Raw genomic sequence first — 18,681 nt, 5'->3', positions numbered from 1 at the left:
TCAGAATTGGTAAGCAAAAAAAAAAAAAAAAATTTGCTAGTGAAGCATCCCCTTGGACTGAGGGATTTTTAAATTCAAAAAAACAACAAAAAGGCAAAAGGAGTCGATGATGCATCAACAGTGTGTGTGTACATAGGGTTATAAAAGGGTTTTAATGGTATGCTTTGAATTTTTTGGTTTTATTGTGTGAAAATGGTGGTGGTTCAGCTGTGCCAATGCCCGCAGGCTGGCCTACAGCGCTGGATTTATTCCGGCGTTAAGAAGGTCCTCACCTGCCCAAGGCTGGTGGGAGGCCACAGCCTCCCCAAATCTTGGGGGGAATCACTAAAAGCAGCAGTGGGATTAGCCTCCATTCCCGAGTGCTCAGATGGCTGCAAAATTGATGTTTGCGACTGAGCTGATCCTCTGATCCCTGCTGCCTCCCTGGGAGGGCGTCTGGGAAACAGAAGGACTGGGGAGCAGGAGGCTGCTGCTGCAGCGGCTGGGAGCTGAGGACCGCATCATGCCATCACCGCTGCATCAGGCCCATCTCTCACCCACCACCTGATGCCTGGCGGAGCGATTGCCCCAAGCCCATCCTCTCCCTCTGCAGAGATGTCAAGGCACAGAAATCTACCATGCTACGGTGAAAAAAACCACCCACAAACATCCTTTGGAAGGGAAAATGTCCCTTGAGCGGGGACATCTTCCACCACACTCGTTCCTTTTCAAGGGTGCTGAGGTACAAGGAAACACAGAGGATTTGGGTGGGTGTCTGCAAGCCCGTCCATGCTTAATTCAAACTCCCGTCATTTCCATCCCCACCTGGTTGTAACGCCTCTTTGTAAATAATAGGTGGGAGGCTGGCGCGTGGGTCAGCACGTTAGGTGGAATTAGTTGCCTGGGAAGGGGTCCCAGCCCAAGCAAGGGTTTCCAGCACAGACCCCAAATCCTCCGAAACCATGAACCTCTCCCATCTTAAATTGGGGAAAAGGAGGAAAACTCCTTCCCAGGTCCGGATTGCCCACATATGGGGGTTTTTACTAAGGGGGTTACCCACAGGGCTGGGCCAGGGGAGAGGTGCCAGTGGGTGATGGAGCGATGCTGAGGAAGGGCTTTGGGCTGCCCCTGGCACCAGGGCCAGGAGAGGCAGGTGGCGGGGGCCCTCCGGGAAGGGAGGGGGATACTGGCACACAGTAAAGCCGTTCTTGGTTTTCAGCGTTCGAAATAACCCCGGTGTGGGGTAGATGGGTGTTTTACACCCTTTTTATTAAACTATTGCAAGAAAAATGCCCCAACACTCAGAAATTCCCCATTCCCCACAAGTTTTTTTTTTCTTTTTTTATCTTTTTGGTAGCTGAACAGTTGGGAAAATGGTACAACCTTGGCAGCACCCCCCCCAACACCCCCACGCACACACGCGCCTGCTCATAGCCCTTAGCAGAGCGTGCCGAAGGTCTCCTGGGGTATGTACAGTTGTACTTTAATTGTGATTTGAATGGTACATTTCCTCTGCCCACCTCTCCTCCTGCCTGCTTCATCTCCCGCTGTGTGGACCATCACCCCCTGTTTCTGTTAGAAACAGCACTTTGGGGCAATGTTGTACCGTGTGAGTGAATTCCTGCCTTACGATTTTTGGGTTTTTCAGCCCCGTCCCTTTCTCTGCCACCCTCCCCTTGGATTTCTGCATTTTTTCTGCAGAAAAGAAGTAACCAGACCTGGTACCCTGAGTCTCAACCCACTGTGGATGTGCTATTTAGAAAACACATTTGTTGTAATGTGTGTGTATATATAAATATATATATATAATGAATATATCAAGAATATTTCTAAATAAAGTTTTACAAAGCAGCCTCCACTTGCTGTCTGCCTCTCTCCCACCTCGTCGCTTGGATCCGTCACTACTTAGGTATTTCATTCCTGGGCACTGCTGGGCGAGGATGCCAGGATGGCCCATCCCCAGCCATCAGAAGTCATAAACAGGCAGCAAAAACCTTGCAAAAGGATCTGCTAGTTTTTTTCTTGCTTGGCTCATGCTGTCCAGCCTGGGCTGGGCTTTTGCAGAGAGAGCAAGCGGGAGGAAGAGCGCGCGGGGCCGGCAGGAAGGAAGACGGGCGATGAAGCAATCCCCCCGCCGCAGGCGAGCGTTACCAGCCACTGCTGCGCTACCCCCAGCGTGTTATTTGCAGGTCCCCCAAAGGCTCCGACGGTCTTTTCCCCTCTTTCAGGGAGGGGGACGGTGTGGGGAGGGGGCTACCAGGGGCAATGCTGCTTCCCTTCGCACCCTGGCAGTATTTGGCCACGATTTAATAGGCAATGACAGTAATTCCTCTTTTTTTTTAAAAAAAAAAAGAAGTTATCACAGCCATGTGCACAAATATTTTAAAAAACGATTGAGCTGCTAACATTAGTTAGGGAGTGTTTACAGGCTAAGTGGTCAATTGAATATGTGTGTGTGTATATATATTTTATATATATATATATATATATATAACACAACAGCACCATGCTGCTGATGGTGGCCAACACCATACCCATAGCACGGAGCAGGTGAACAGGAACAGCACTGCAGGTATTTTCTTGTCTTTAATTTCTATGATTTTCAGAGTCATTACTGACTTAAACAGGATCTTTTAGAGCATCCCTTGCTTTTTTAAAGCACCTCCCCAAAAGCTTAGCTGCTAAAAAACCCTGACACCCACACCCACCCCCCCCAGCCTTGCAGCCAATGCTTGCTTCTGAAGTTTCTGGGTGACATTTCCCCTGGGTGAAAAAGGGGGGACCCCCTCCCAGGGTCCAGCTTGGGGGGTGCGGGGAGCCCTGTCCACGCACAGCCCCACGCTAGGGACACGGGCCCCCCGCCCCAGCCAGGCTGAGCAAAGCCCCCGCAGCCGGGGCCGGGCTGGTTTCCATCCCGGGTGCTGGGACGAGGCGTGGGGTGGGCGTGGGGCAGCGTGTGGCTGCTGGGTGTTTATCTGGGGCAGGGCGATCACGGCTGCACAGCTGGTTTAACCCCGTCCCCCATCCTGCTGCCAGCCCAGCGAGAGCTGATAGCTCGCCCACCGTTTATCTCTCCCTCCCACCTCCCGGCCCTCTCCCTCCCTCCTTCCATCGCCAGGTCAATTCTCCTTCCACCTCCCTGTCGTGGTTTAACCCCAGCCGGCAACTAAGCCCCACACAGCCGCTTGCTCACTGCCCCCCGGTGGGATGGGGGAGACAATTGGAAGGGTAAAAGTGAGAACTCATGGGTTGAGATGAAGACAGTTTAACAGGTAAAGCAAAAGCCACGCACGCAAGCAAAGCCAAACAAGGAATTCGTTCACTCCTTCCCATGGGCAGGCAGGTGTTCAGCCATCTCCAGGAAAGCAGGGCTCCATCACACCTAACAGTTACTTGGAAAGACAAACGCCATCACTCTGAACATCCCCCCCTTCCTTCTTCTTCCCCAGCTTTACATGCTGAGCATGACGCCATATGGTATGGAATAGCCCTTTGGGCAGTTGGGGTCAGCTGTCCTGGCTGTGTCCCCTCCCAGCTTCTTGTGCACCCCCAGCCTCCTCGCTGGTGGGGTGGGGTGAGGAGCAGAGAAGGCCTTGACGCTGTGTAAGCACTGCTCAGCAGTAACCAAAACATCTCTGTATTAATCATCAACACTGTTTCCAGCACAAATCCAAACCATAGCCCCATGCTAGCTACTGTGAAGAAAATTAACCTACCCCAGCCAAAACCAGCACATTCTCCCCCTCTTTTTCCGTATCATTTATGTCATGCTCAGGTCCCACACTATCCAATACATTCTCATTACCCACCACCACCCTTCCCATCCTTTGATGTAATACACAGATATCATTCCCTTAGTCTATGGACCACCCCTGTGAAATGTCTGTAAAATGTCCATAAATGTCCACAAAATGTCCATTCAGTTCATTTAGTCCATGACTTTGGGGTCCATCTGTTATGGTGGTCACTCAGGACGGGAGAGGTGGTGTGTTGCATGGAGTTACTGGGCACCAAAGCCAGCTCAGGTCTGGTCACTGCTGCACTCGCACTGCTTCTTGTGAGGCTTCTCCTCCATTGGTTCAGGTAGTTCCTGCTATAGTAATTCCTATAACATGCAAACCAAATCCTGGGTTACAATTTAAAGGTATAGCCATTTCGATCTCCACCCCTGGTCCCTTCGGGCCAGATTACAGGGCTTAACATGGCAATGAAGTCCTCCCCTTGCCCTGCTCCGGCTTGGACTTATCCACAGACTGCAGTCCCTTAGGGGTGTACCTGCTCCAAGTGGAGTCTTATCTACGAGCCACAGTCTCTCCAGGGGTGTACCTGCTGCGGCATAGACTTATCCACAGCCACAGTTGCTTTGAGGTGCACCTGTTCCAGCATGGCCTTCTCCATGGGCCATAAAGCCTTCAGAGATATACCTGCTCCAGTGTGGCCTTACCCACAGCCACAGTCCCTTCAGAAGTAAACTCACTCCAACATGGCCTTACCCACGGCTGCAGTGCCTCCAGGGACGTACCTGCTCTGTTGTGGGCTTATCCATGGCCACATGCTTTGAGGTGCTCCAGCATGACCTCATGCAGAGCCACTGATGCTTCAAGGTGTACCTGCTGCAGCATGGACTTATCCACAGCCACAGATGCTTTGAGGTGTATGGACTTATCCTTGGGCCACAGTCCCTTCAGAGGTATACCTGCTGCGGCACAGACATAACCATGGCCACAGACGCTTCGAGATGTACCTGCTCTGGCATGGGCTTATCCATGGCCACAGACGCTTCGGGGTGTCCTGCTCCCACGTGGACTCATCCACAGGTCACAGTCCCTTCGACTCGAGTTCACACTGGAGTTCCAGCCTGTCCAGTCCAGCAGCACAGAAACAGCAGCGATGCCCTGGCCATCTGCCAGCCCAGGCGCATGGCCATTGCTGTTATCAGAACGTTCCCAGGCACAGCAGAGTCAGAGGATCAGCAGCGCAGCAGTACAGCAAGCAGCCAAAGCAAAAAGCAGCCACTAACGAGCCCTAGACTCCAACATACAGTAAGGCAAGCAAGCGCCGTGGCATGCACAGGAGCCTGCTGATTAATAGCTAAACAGCAATAACAGCTATAAATTCGATCTAGCACATGACAATCAAACCTGCTGTTATCTCGAACCCTTCGAGCCCCATGTTGGGTGCCAAAGAGGACTGTTGTGGTTTAACCCCAGCCGGCAACTAAGCCCCACAGAGCCGCTCGCTCACTCCCCCCTGGTGGGGTGGAGGAGAGAATCAGAAGGGTAAAAGTGAGAAAACTCGTGGGTTGAGATGAAGACAGTTCAATAGGTAAAGCAAAAGCCGCGCATGCAAGCAAAGCAAAACAAGGAATTCATTCACTGCTTCCCATGGGCAGGCAGGTGTTCAGCCATCTCCAGGAAAGCAGGGCTCCATCACATGTAATGGTTACTTGGGAAGACAAACGCCATCACTCCGAATGTCCCCCCCTTCCTTCTTCTTCCCCAGCTTTACATGCTGAGCATGACGCCATATGGTATGGAATAGCCCTTTGGTCAGCTGGGGTCAGCTGTCCCAGCCGTGTCCCCTCCCAGCTTCTTGTGCACCCCCAGCCTCCTCGCTGGTGGGGTGGGGTGAGGAGCAGAAAAGGCCTTGACTCTGTGTAAGCACTGCTCAGCAGTAACCAAAACATCCCTGTGCTATCCACAGTGTTCACAGCACAGATCCAAACCGTAGCCCCATACTAGCTACTGTGAAGAAAATTAACTCTACCCCAGCCAAAACCAGCACGCTTCCCCTTCTGCTTTTTTTCTTTCTTAAATTAAAACGTCCTTCATGGCCACGCAGCCTTTGCCACCAGCAAAGGGAAGAACATCCTCAAGGTGAAGGTTTCAAACCACGCCCTGCACATATGTATTTAATATATAGCTCTGCAGTCCATAGAAAGGGCTGGGAGGGTGCCGATGCCACCCGCTCCGCGGTGGGATCGCCAACAGGCACCACTCCTGATGGACCCCGGTGATGGGGAGAGCCTGGGAGCTGCCGCGCTGGGACAGGCCCTGGGGATGTGTCCCCAGCTGGGTGGCTGGTGGCCCCATGTTGGGGAGCATCCTCCTCCCAGCCCCCTCCGTGCCTTGCCACTGCTCTGCCACCAGCACGCAAATGTCACAGAAGGCAGCAGGCATCTTCTGCCTTTTTTTTTTCTTTTTTAAAGTAATTTTTGAAAGCCCTTCCCACTCTTGTCTTCTGATGAAAAATCTCATTCATTTCCCATCAAATGGTAATTTTCTTCTACAACCGTGCTGCTTTGCAAGTGGTGATGAACACTGCTCTGTGGATTCAAATACATGGGGGAAAAAAACCACCCCAACAACCCATTTTCTTCTCCTTTTATACAAAACAGAGGAGAAAGTTGGGAAAAGCGCCTCAGGGCCCTGGTTTCACTGCACAGATGTGATCGGTGCAGGGGGAGGGCAATAGCCCGTGTACCACAGGTGGCAATGCCCTCGGCTGCGACGGGGCTGGGGTTCATTTCTCACCCCTTTTGGCATCACTGGTGGCATCACAAGGTGATGGGGGCTCTGGTCTGTCTCCTACTGTGGGAACTTTTCTGGCGAATGGTGGTTTCTTCACAAATTTGAAGCAGGTGCATTTAGAGGGATTTTGTTCACCTGCATTTCTAATGTGTGGCAAGAACCTGGCGACGCTTGGGCCCCTGGTGGGAGAAAATCCCCCTTAACATTGCATGGATGACACTGGGGAGCAAGAAAGGAGGGGAAGTGGCATTGAGGTACAATTGAATTAAAAAAAAAAGAGAAGGTGGGAGGGATGTGTATGTCCAAGACAATGAAACAAGAAACACAAAAAAAGTCACCCAAAATTTGGGCAGCTTTTATTTTCAAGTCTCATTATCTGGTTTTAATTACTGCCTTTCTAGCAAAGCCATGTCGAGGGCAGCCTGCAGTGGCAACCCTGCCTAGGAACACCACTAAAGCCAAGAGCAAGGACCTGCTTCATTAAGGGCATTCCCACATTATTGAATTAAATATGCTCACAGAAATGACAGGACCCAAACATTCCCACCCCGGCAGATGATGAGAAAGCTTCACCTTTTCACTATCACAGGCCAGCGACAACAGGAGGGAGTAATTTATGGCTCTCTGGGACTGCTCGATACGCTCCTCATCCTGGGGCTCGTCCCTGACGTTCCCACCGCCACACAAAGGCTGCAGCCAGCCAGCGGTGCCCAGGGGACACCGCGCTGTCACACGCGGCGAGAAGAGCAGTCAGCAGCATCCCCTTTCTTCTCCCAGCCCTTTGCTTCCTCTCCGGTCCTCCTGCCTCTTCTTTCGCTTCGTTTCTTGCTCCCTGGTTTTTTTTTCAGTTTCCACCCAAAAATTGGCGATGGGGTGCTGGGGGAGTTGGGAGAGTGCCGTGGCTTGGGGGGGCTGGGGGTGGATGGGTGAAGAGGGGGATGCGCCGAGACTCCGGGGGCTGAGGAGCGGGGATCCGCACCACTGATGGGGATGCAGGAAACCTCCCATGGGGGGTCCAGCAGGCACTTTCAAACTTTTCCCCCCCAGTAGACATTCCTTTTCCCCTGCTCTCGAAGCTATTCTCAGCCGCCCCGGTGACCTTTCCGGGGAACAATTTACTATTGTGTTTTGGTGAAGCCCGGCCTCTATTTTTACACTCTGTTTTGCTGATGCGGGCACAGGGAGCGAGACGGGAATCCAGCAGGAAATGGGAGGGAGCGTCTGGAGCACGGTTAAAACTGCCCCGGCACTTTGATGTGCTGGGGCCGAGCCCGGCTGGCAGCACGTGGTGGGGCCAGGGGCTTCGGTCCCTGCCCATCCCTCCGATAAATCCCACACGGCACCAGCTTAACCCAGCCGTGCCAAGGTGGGAATGGGTCCTGCAGCAAAGGGCTTGTGGCAAAGAAGCCAGCAAAGCCGTGGTGGTACCATGCTCCTTGGTGTGTGCATGGTGCAAAATGAAAGGCAGCTTTCTGCTGGCATCACATTGCTTAAGGGGTGTCGGAAACAAGGGGAGGAGGTGACTTGCTGACAGGGCTGGGAGAGGCTTGGTGACTTGCCCAAGGGCGTTCGGGAAAGCCGTGGCAGAGCATCCTGGATTGCACCATGTGCAATGAGCAGGTTGACAGCAGGCAGAGGTGGTGGGTCTCCATGTGAGGTGCTGTTGAGCCATGGTCGTCCCTGATGTGGGACCCTGAGCTGGGCTTGGGGAGGTGAGTGGCTCCAAAATACCCTGGGCTGCCAAGCATCACAGCCTGGAGAGTGGCTGGGAGACCGTGGCTGCCCACGTGCCACCCTGCATCCACAGCGGGGAATGCCAGACTGGCTGACCCCGGAGGTTTAGCTGGGGAGATGGCCAAGCCCCGGGGAAGGGAGCGGGGCCAGCCCTGCCCCACAGCTGTCCTGCTGCCACCATCACCACCCGCAGCACAGCCCCCAGGGCAGGGGTAGCACCCTGCTGCCCCAGGGCTTGCCCGGAGCGCACCAAAACGAGGGGCAAGGACCTCCTGCATGTCCAAAGAATCCAGCCATGGCCTCACCCGCCGCCCATCCAAGGCTGCCTGGGAGGGCACGTGAGCAAGGAGATGCTTTACAGCAGCTGTCCCATCTCCAGAGCACTTCACTTGCACCCCACCAGGAATACATCTCTTCACACGCTGCTGGAGCCGAAATAAAACATGTCAACACCCGCCCAGTCGTGTGTCTTGCAACCATCCAGCAACACAGCATCACTCCTCTGAGCATCCAGTCTGCCGCATCTCTGGGAATGGTGTTGAAATGGGAGCTGGAGGCTGGAGGGGGTGGCCTGGGAGGTAGCCAGAGCCAGTCAGCAGCGTGCTGCTGTGGATGCTGTGGGTGGGAAGCTGCTGCTTGGGGTCGGGAGGGCTCTCCTTGGGCTTGGTGGGCGTGCAGTCGGTGAACTGATGGTCCTGCGGATGCTGGGCCAGGGAGCAGGCAGGCGAGAAACAAGCCTGGCTGTGGCTCCAACGTGGGGCATCACGGCAGGTGTGTTAGCAGTCACGCATCGGCACAGACGCTTGCGTGCACAAGGAGGCACAAACGTACTCACACCCCACAAATACCTGTCCACGCACGAGCTCATGCGCACGACAAGTAAGTGTGCACACTGACTTGCTCACAAATGCCCGTGTGCTCTTACACGTGTGATGGTACACAAGCACGTTCACAAATGCACGCACTCATTTTTGTACATCCCACACCTGTGGGCACATCTGTGGATGCACCTCTGAGGACACCCTAAATACACATATTTGGACGGATGTGAACATGCAAGCCTGCACTTGTGTTCAAGCCACCGAAGTCCATGACACGCTCACGCACGTGTGTCCCCTGCCCCTTGCACGCTGCCCTGCTGGTTGTCCCCACCATACAAAACACCAGGGTGGTTCTGCTTTTGGTTGCATCAGCAGAAATCACTCCCAAGCTGCTCCCTGCCTCGTTCTAGCAAACTCCAGGCTGCTTTTTCCCTTCTTCCAGATCAGGTGGCACCGAACCACCCCAAGAAGGTACCGGATGCTTTTCCCAGGGTGTTTTCTAGGGTGGCAGGAACGGCTGAGCTTGCCCACTGTGCCAGAGGCGACGGCCGTTGCTCCTATCTCGGCAGGCACTTGGCGGGAGGGCTGTCTGCCCGGTCCCCGCGGGCCACCCTCCAGCTGGCTCTGTCCCCACTCTGAGCTGCCCCTCTTGCTGCATGCAGGCATGTGGGGCTGGGGATAAAGTCCTACAGCCACCCAACCAGTGGCCCCCTGGGCAGGCAGCAGGAAGGGTGTGTGATCAGGAGCATGTTTTGTCCCCTCTAACGGTGACATTGCCCCAAGGATGGTGACATTGCCCCAAGGATGGTGACACTGCCCCAAGGATGGTGACACTGCCCCAGCGATGGCCATGCCATCGCCACCACCCTGCGTGCTCGGGTCTGCTCTCCAGCAGGAGCACGTTTTGTCCCCTCCAACGGTGACACTGCCCCAAGGATGGTGACACTGCCCCAGCGATGGCCGTGCCATCGCCACCACCCTGCGTGCTCGGGTCTGCTCTCCAGCAGGAGCTCACGGTCCGTGTCCTCGCAGTGCCGTGGCCTGACGGGGGTCCTGGCCGGCCTGTCCCACGCGGGTGACACGGGGGTCCCGTCCTCGCCCCGTCACCGAGCCCACGAGGCCGCCGGCGCTCCCCGGGCAGCCGCCTCCTGGCGCGCGCCTCCTTTGAACCGCTCTCGGGGAACCCCTTGTCGCAGATAAACGGCAGATCAAAGCCGACCGCAGCACGAGCGCTTCCTGCCAGCGCCGAGCACCGGAGCCGGAGCCGGAGCCCGGGCCGGCGGGGCCGCTGCCGCCCGCCCGCCACCGCCGCCACCGCGGGCCCGGCCGCCGCCCCCGCCCGCGGACCCGCAGCCCGCAGCGCCGCCCGCGGCCGCCAGGGGGCGCCGCCCCGCCCCGCCCCGCGCGGCCCCGCGGGGAGGCGGCGCCGGGCCCGGGAGAGCGGCGGGGGGCGGGGAAGCGGGGCCGGTGAGCGGGCCGGGGGTGGTCCTGGTGTTTTCCAAATAAAGCGTGTTAAAGGCTGTCCTTCCCTCCCGCGTCCCTCTTCGCTTTCGCTCTTCTTCTGTCTTCTCTTCTCTTCTCTTCTCTTCTCTTCTCTTCTCTTCTCTTCTCTTCTCTTCTCTTCTCTTCACTTCTCTTCTCTTCTCTTCTCTTCTCTTCTCTTCTCTTCTCTTCTCTTCTCTTCTCTTCTCTTCTCTTCTCTTCTCTTCTCTTCTCTTCTCTTCTCTTCTCTTCTTTCCCTGCCCTTCCCTGCCCTTCCCCTTCCCTTCCCCTTCCCTTTCCCCTTCCCCTTCCCTTCCCCTTCCCTTTCCCCTTCCCCTTCCCCTTCCCCTTCCCCTTCCCCTTCCCCTTCCGTCCCCATCCCCATTGTCCCCTTCCTCCCTTTTCCCTCTCCTTTTCCCCCTCTTCCACCCACACTGATCAGCTCTCCAGATCTTCATGGGGTTACCATCGACCAACAATCGTTATGTTAACACCGCTATATTTGAACAGTGCAGCTATTTTCCTGCAGAGTTTGGTATTTTGGGGTAGGAAGGCATAGAGAAAGTTGGGGGCAGCTGGTGCTCCCCCCAGCTCAGCCAGGCCCTGGAGGTCTCGGTGCTGCCCCGCGGGTCCCCGCTCCCCGGGACGTGGGTGGCGATGGGCTCCGTGCCTGTGGTCACTGGCTCCCCGACGGCTCTGCCAGAGGACCACAGGCTGCCGAGTCCCCCGGGATTTCGGCAGGGGTGAGGCAACCCTGCGAAGGCTTGTGCTTCCCGGTGGGAGTGCCGGTGGCTGTGCCAATGCCCTCCTATTTATTGAGTTTTAATTAATAGCCTGCCCAGTCCTGGAAACTGCCTCTTCTCCTCAATCCCAGGCAAAAGCATCTCTCAGGGGTCTTCACCTTTTGTCCTCAAAACCTATTCAGGGCTGGATTCAAGGGCAGCCACCGTGGCACAATGGCACAGCTCGGTGTCGTTCAGCCCTTTCCTATCCATCCCCTCCCTCCCATGGGAGCCCCGGCTCCCTGTCCCCATCTCACGGCACTCAGCTCAGCTGCAGGAGCATCCCGCCGGGGCCGGCAGCCTCCCACGTTTCAGGAATGAGTTAAGGTTCCCAAAAAGCTCCCCCACCTTCAGCGTACCCTGAAAAATGTCTCTTTTACCCCTTGGACGCACATGAAATCCCTCTGGCCTTTCAATGTCCCTCCCTCCCCCTTCCCCAGCAACAGAAGCTGCTGAACAGCAGCTCAGAGCAGAAGATGACATGATTTTCCCCATCTCCTCCGCTACCTGCATCTGTTTGCTTGGGTAGCAGCCAGAAAAGTGACTTCATACATTTGATTTTCTTTTCTCCCCTTTATTTTTCGTTTTATTTTTCAACCAGCCAAACGCTCTCGCCTGTTGGAGAATCAAGGCCGAAGCATCCAGGCCAAATCCTGCCCTGTGTTATGGTAATCGCGGCTGCCACCCAGCAGATGCAGACTGCTGAAATAATAAGGCTGTTTAACAGGCACAGAGGAGGAGAGGGAAGCTTTTGTTTGGCACTTGCCAGGGTTGGAGTACACTTGTAAAGCAACAACTGGAGCTCGTTGAAAAGAAGTGGAGGTTATTAGATGCGTTTCGCTCGCTGCCGATGGCCCCGTTATTTTTTTCCCTTTGGATGCCAGGTAAAAGCTCCGGTGCTGAGAAGGAAGAGGAGAGAGATGCCACCTGAAAACGTACTGCTTTTGCTGATGAGTGTGGAAATAAATAAGGCTGGTGCCTGCTGGCAGGACCCTGGCAGGTTGGGCCCCGCTGTTCTCCTGCATTGGGGGTGCTCCTCAGCTCTGCCCAGGACCCTTCCTATATCCCGGGAACTCTGTGGGGTCTAGAGGAAGGAAAGTACCTTCCACAGATGGTGCTGAGCAGGGGGGTCCTACTGAAATCAGGCTCTTCTCTACCCGCCCCGAGGGACGTGCAGGGGTGTCCTCCTCATGGGACACAGCCTTCCCTGATGCTCCTCCGCTTTCCGGGAGGCTGATGAACGTGCGAGGCTGCGTTCTGCCTGTTGCGAGACAGCAAAACCAAGCGGGACTCAGGGGTGCACTTAATTGTGCTTGGAGCTGGCGAAACACAGGGCTCGTCACCAGCAAAGGTGGTCCAGAATTTGTCAGGGCTTGGAGGGCAACGGGTTGCTGATGGGGATGAAAGAAGTTCAAGTGACTGCAGGAGCTGGGGTGACATAAAATCTCATCCCTGGGGGTTATATAAATCTCATCCCTCCCATTTCGAAGGTTGCAGTTTTGGGTAGGAGAATGATAGAAGGTAGGTCTGGGTACCATGGGGTTTTTATCTTCCCCCAAGTAAGTGGGGACAAGAAAATGATTAGATGGGTTGGGAGTCTGTCCATCCACCCCTCTACCTACCTATGTACCCCTCTGTCTCAATGCATCTCTCACCAGCCCTATCTTTTCTCTGAAAAAACCCCAGTGATCCCCTTCAGAAGCCAGGAATAAAATCAATATATTCCCTCTCCAATTCAGGTAGCTCCCCATAAATCTTCCCAGCTTCAGTTTGGTCTCCTAGGACTCCCGGATCAGTTGGGAACCTATTTAATCAGCTGAGATGATCAGAGCTGTTTGTTGCAGAAAGGCCCTTTGAACTCTTTGTCTCTTCATTGAATGATGCTCACATCCCCCGAGGATTTTGCCAGGCTGGCCCATTCTGCGTGACAAGTCTCAGGTTAATAACATCGGGCGCTGGCAGCGCCCACCAAAGTCCGGCTGCGAGCCCAGGGTGCTGGGAAGAGTTGCAGCCCCTCTGCCAAGCCCTTATCGCTGCATCTTCCCGCGGCCCCTCGCTTGGCTCACTGCAAAGCTCCATAAAATCACACCAAATTGCAAGCCCAGCATGAAGAGCATCCAGCCCGGTGCCAGGGAAGAGAATTATAGCTCCTTTTGAGGAGGCTCGGCAAGGGCTGGGGGCTGTGTGTGTGAAATCACAGCCCCCTTCCTGGGGGTGCAGGCTTGGTTTTTAGCATATTTTAGTGCATTTTAGGTTTTAGCTGGTTGGGAATCAGCCCCATGCCAGTACCTTTACTGAGAGATGGTGGCTTCTGGAAGAGGTTTCCCATGCTGGTCCAGCCCTTGGGAGCAGGAGGCTCAGCATCACTCAGAATCTGGGCTCCAGGAAACAAATCTAGAGCTGTCCCAAATCAGCAGGACTCCTTCCACTGGCTTGGACCAGTTTTCATCCAGGGAAAGACTGGTGTCACCTTCAATAGCCAGGTTTCTCTTCTAGGCTGTGTTGAGTTGTGCTTGAGTTGTGCTTCAAGCTCTTCTTGAAGTTGTGCTGGAGGTGGCTGTTACCTGCCTCCCCAACAGCCTCAGAGCAACCCAACCTGGTGAGAAACAACCAGATTCTCACCCCGTCTCCATCGAGCTCCAGCCCAAGGGGTCGGTGTTTCTCCTTCCAAAGGCTTCTGCTCTCCACAAACCACAACTTAGCATGGACCACCATCAAGACAGGCAAAGCAACCTAATCTACGAGTGCATTAGGGTGTCGGAAAACAATAATCCGAGAAAGAAACACATTATCTGGCCTTGTTACTTTACAAAGTAATTTAAATTAATTTTTCCCTAGAGTGGTTAGGGAGCACTGCAACTTGCCCTTGTCTATTCTCTCCGGCTAATGAAGCTTTACCAGCGACTGCTCGTGAATTCCTATTAAGACCTCATCTTAGAGGTTACAGGGCAAAGCAATTTCTGCTCCTGGGAAAGATGCCTATGAATTTGTAATTGTAAGTCCGTGTTTGATAGGGATTAGCATCTGAAAGGGGTAGAGTGGTGGGTAGCAGAGAAAACATTATTTCAATTAGCAGACGAAAAGCAACTTAACATCTGATTATAGTTTACACTTTTAATTTTCTCCTATTGTGGCATCTGGGATAATTATTTCCTGAAACTATCCACCCCCACCAAGCCAGCCAACTCTTCCCTTCTCCTCCTCTTGGCCGTCTTGGTTGAGATTCACATGGAAATGATTGATCAGTTGGGTTTTTTCCTTTCCTTTCTTATCCCAGGCAATAGCCAGTCTCACCAAATTTGGGGATGGAGAGGAGGATGCTGTACCAAACCAGACTGAAATGAGACGTGATGTTTCTCTTTGCACCAAGGAGGTCCAGGATGAGGATGGTGGGGCTTTGCTCCACAGCCAGGCTCACAGTCAGGCTTGCGGCCAGCAGCTCGGCATGGTGCTGGTTCCCAGCTCTCCCAGGCAAAGCCCCGATGCCTAAAGCTTTGTTCTGCATTTGGAAATTGCCTCCCATCACCTCCTTTCCTCCTACCCCATAAAGGCAGATGCTGTTCGCTCTGCAGGGACTTGGCCCTCGTGCTAACCTGTGCTCCAGCTATTTTTTTCTGGCTGCTTATCCTCCTATTTCCTAATGACGATGCAATCAGTTTTCGGATGGGAGATTCCTCGTGAGAAGGCTTGTTGTTATTTAAGGAAGATCATGAAATCCATCCTTAACGAAAGGACAGGAGAAAACCCTTCCACCAAGTTACACTGAAGCCTGAGATTATCATTTTTATGGGCTTCCAATCTTTCCTGCCTCATGTCTTATCAGCGAATGCAGCTGGAGGCTTCAAAAACCCTCCCAGCTTGCTGCTGATTTTATGGGACGAAGATTAGAGATGATCGGATAGTAAATTATTCATTCCATTCGATAGCGCTGGGCAGGAGGGAATATCCAGAGCGAAGTCAGCTCCCTTCTCCCTTTCTGAGCATCACATATCGGGATCCCGGCTGTCTGCCACTCCAGCAATGCAGCAGCACTTTCCCCTGCGCTCAGAGATGGTTAGGGGTGCAGTATGCCCTCGGGACAGATGGGAAAGCTGAGGGGGAATCATGGATGCGGGCTCATCCCCCAGCAGTAAGGCAGACCGGAGGCAGGTGGATTTTCTTCTCGTTTCAGGGATTTTCAGTTTGATTCCTCCCAGCCCAGGGCAAGGTGGGACAGATCAGGCAGGCGTTTCCTCAGCCTAATTTCTCAAGGTTGCAGGACCTGAGGCTGATGTGAAGGTGCTGTCAGCCGTCTGGCAGCTATTGACCCCACGGAGAGAGGAGCAGGGAGCTCAGAGAGGACAAATCCTGGTATCTGTGTGCAAACGGACAGCTGGATAGAGGAGAGAGCCCACTGCTGCCCTGAGATGTACGGAGCAGCAGCATCACCCGTCGGGACCCAGCACAGATGGTGGCCAGTGTGAATGTTGTCCCGAGACCTGTGCCAAAAACCAGCCGGTGTGAAAACATCATCCAGAGGGTCCCATGAATACGCACGGGCCACGGTGATGCTACGGAGCAGATCTCGAGGGAAAATGAAGGGCGTAGCACAGCCCTACCTGGTGCCCGATGCTGGTGCCATGTCTGGGCCCCATCTCAGGCAGCTGCTGGGCACCAGCTCCCGGTGTCCTGCCAGGATCGGTCCTGGCTGACCCTGCCGGAGCATCCGGGCTGCCTGGGAGGAGAAGGAGAAAATCCCCATTCTGCCCAAACGAGGGTCCAGGAGGGATCACGGCCACCACCATGCCACCCCTCTCTCCCTGCTGCTTATTCAAGGCTTGCAATTAGCATCAGCGCTGGAGGACTCATGAATGGTCTAATAAAATGTCTAATAAAATGCTGAGAGGTGGTTTTTTTCTTGGCCCCGCGTGTGCATGCAGGAGGGGAGCAAACGGCCCAGCTGAACCCCGGGCTGATGGGGGAAGGACAGGGACGGCATGGGGCCATGCCCCATTGCCACACCATTAACATCGAGGTTTTCATCAGCACATAAATAAGAAAATATATTGCTGTTTAAAGGCATTTTTAAAGAGGGGAAGTGAAGACACAAAGCTGTGATGGATGAAAAGCCTTTTTCTGCTGCTGTTTATCCACACTGGCATGCTGGGTCAAGAAAATGCCCTTTTTATAGCAGCTGTAGCTCCTGGCTCTCCTCTGGCAGCATCCATCCCAGGCTGGATTTGAAAGCCAGTGTCGATGGGAAATGAGAGAATTCTGGGGCAAGCAAGGAATATTTGGTTTTGAAGGAAAATGTTAAAAGAAACAAGAGATTAAAAATTGGGTTTGTGGGGTTTTTTTTTTCTTTTCTTTTTGGAGCAGCTATTGAAATGTAACAAGTTCATAATTACTTTTTTTTTTCTAGGAAAAATACAATCTCTTCTTTAGGGGCTGTTCAGGCTTGCTCTCATCTATTTTCTTTATTTTTATGGGTCTTTCCAAGAGAGGGGGAGGAGATGGAGAGGATGAAGGACAGAAGGAAGGAGGGAGGAAGGAAGGAAGGAAGTGAAGGAGAAAGAAAAATAACCTCCATTAAAACACAGAGCCCCACAACATTTTTCGAAGAGGAACTGGCATCTGTGCTCTGAGCCGTATCACCCAGGAACACATTTTAGGCTCAGAAACGTTGCTTTGAGCAAATGTTAATTTTGGCTAAAACCGACATATTTCTTAGGGGAAAAAAATGCCAATTTTTGGAGGATATCAGCGTAAATCCTGAAATTCCAAGACCTGCTTTGTGCAAGACCTGTTGTATGGGCAACTGCTCACATGAGTCCCTGGGAGGGAATTGAGCTGGCTCTGGCTCCAGTTGGGTTTAACTAACTGCTGCCAAGGTGATTTGCCCTTCTGTGCCTCAGTTTCCCTCACCTGTAAAATGGACCTGTAGGGTTCTGCCTCACCACGACTGGGCGATGCTGAAGGCATCAATACAAGAGACAGCAAGATTTCCAGCATGCTGCAGCAGAAACGCATAGTTTCTCACCTCTTCAGGTCCCAAGCCACAGCCAGAACAACAAAAGGACCAGCCAGATGGCAAATTTTTTGCCAAAATTTCTGACTTTGCCCCTGCAGCAAGGCTGCTGCCATTACAGTGACTTGCTGTTTCTCGTCCCCCCAGGCCAGACCCAGCGATATGCAACCAAGCAGGTGCCACGGGCGCTTTCGGCCACAATAGCACATACCTTCCTAATAGCTGCCGTGGGCTAAAGCAGATGCATGGGAGCACAGGGGAGCTTTGAGATAAGCAAACAAGCCATTCCCTGGCCTCATCAGCAAGCCCAGAACAATTAAATAATTAAGTTTCCTTAAATTTCTTATAAAGGTGGGAATGTGCAATGGCGAAGTGTTACTTGCTCCTCAGGAGGGAGCCGACAGCAAGACCCCTGTCTGGAAGGCACAGCAGCCCTGCCTTCATCTCGGGGTCTGGCCTGTCCCGTCCCCTCTCCCCAACACGCCGTAGGGTACGGGTGGATCCTTGAGACATCCCTATGCTTGGAAAATCAGCCCAGGGTCCCTGGAGGTGGATTGAGCAGAACCCTGGGGTGAGAAGACAACCTGGAGTACGTGCGGAGGAGGACCAGGAGGAACCCCGTGAGCAACCTGCCGCAGCCCCAGGCGCGACTGGGGAGTGGATAGCAATAGCAGCGAGATGTCTCAGACCTTGAATTAGTTCTAAGGGCAGCAGCAGAACTGGCTTCTCTAGGACTTCTGATCTGCTGATAAAGCCTTCTGCTCTAAACAGCTATTTGTTTTTTTGCTGGGCTTTTGCTAAGAGACAAGCCACAAGCAGGCAGCAAAGATCACAAGCTCTGCGTGCTTTCCCAGATAGATGACGCGGAAGCAAGTCATGGGGAACCCAAAGTTCACTCTCATTTTTATTTCTTCACAAGCCATTCCTTTTTCTCTGTAACAGGATTAGATTGCTTTTATAGGACCTTATTATGGGCAGGTCCCTGTCGTGCCACTTCCTTGCCGGGTGCAGCAGGAGAGTCCCTGCCCCAAGGAGTTCATAAGCAAAAGCTAGCAGGGTTGGGAATGGGATTATCCCACGTTGCAGGTGGGGATTTGGCCATGGAAAGGAATCTGGGAGAGAGCCGGGAACTGGCCTTCAGTCTTGTACAGCTCAAGCCAGCTCCGGCTTGTTTTCAGGATAAATGGCATTATTTGAGATCCAGGGGAAAGAGGAGGGATGAAGGAGGGCAATCCTGCACCGGTGGGTATGTATTCCTGAGGATGCTGCACATTCTCGAGCATGGGTCCCTTGTGGGTGCCCACATGGGGACCCAGCACCCAGAGGGGGTCCCTGGGGGGGGACAC

This window comes from Mycteria americana, chromosome 7 (assembly GCF_035582795.1).
Source record: "Mycteria americana isolate JAX WOST 10 ecotype Jacksonville Zoo and Gardens chromosome 7, USCA_MyAme_1.0, whole genome shotgun sequence".
Taxonomy (NCBI): domain Eukaryota; kingdom Metazoa; phylum Chordata; class Aves; order Ciconiiformes; family Ciconiidae; genus Mycteria; species Mycteria americana.
This window is presented reverse-complemented; position numbering follows the sequence as displayed.